This window comes from Seriola lalandi, unplaced genomic scaffold, assembly GCF_002814215.2.
Source record: "Seriola lalandi dorsalis isolate HSWRI2012SDOR001 ecotype SW California unplaced genomic scaffold, Sedor1 jcf7180002054564, whole genome shotgun sequence".
Taxonomy (NCBI): domain Eukaryota; kingdom Metazoa; phylum Chordata; class Actinopteri; order Carangiformes; family Carangidae; genus Seriola; species Seriola lalandi.
Genome location: NW_019525117.1, coordinates 617773 through 618455, shown reverse-complemented (window position 1 = coordinate 618455; position 683 = coordinate 617773). Strand labels below are relative to the sequence as shown.

Sequence of the window (683 nt, the reverse complement as noted above, 5' to 3'; positions counted from 1 at the left end):
GTTTAATATCGTTTCAATCTCTTATCTGTGTTGATTTATTATTATTATATTATTTATTTATCATTACCTTTATCTATTTTTTTTTACCTGTTCTCTTTCATAAATTGTGAAGATCTCAAAGCCAAGTTGTCGTATATGGAATTTTTTTAAAAAGTCCTCCTCATGGTTTTATTGTGAAGGGGCTTGTGATGTCGTCGGATATCAATTAATTAAAGTAGAGCATGTCTTCAGTGAGCGGACTTTATTTGCAGGACTCGGCCACATCATGACAGGACACAACCTGTCAGTAGCATCATGTGACTCTCCTGTTCACACACTGCATCATCCCCAGATGCCACATACAGTGGCGCCCTCTACAGGCCTCCAGCTTTAATAACATGCAAGAGCCACTATAACACCCCCCCCCCCCCCTTAAATTCAAACAGCATCATAGTTTACAGGTAATCTGACACAACATGACTATGACAACTGACTGTGTGACCAAACATAGACACGAGCATCCTCTTTGATATTTCTTATCTTTTTATAAACCAAAAAATATATAGAAATCTGAAAACCGGTTTCCGGTTCAGCGGCGGCAAAGATGGCCGCCTAAGAAAGACTCTCTCCCGACTACTAGGATTTAAGTTTCCATTAACTCGACGAACTCGCTTTAAAACTGAGGGGAAAGCAAATTAAAGGCC

General features: G+C 39.4%; 1 protein-coding gene across 1 annotated transcript in view; it reads left to right on the top strand.

Annotated features, from left to right (window-relative positions):
• The window catches only part of LOC111662537 (uncharacterized), a 43470-nt gene that overhangs the window by 5254 nt on the left and 37533 nt on the right, over positions 1-683 (top strand). The window lies entirely within an intron of this gene.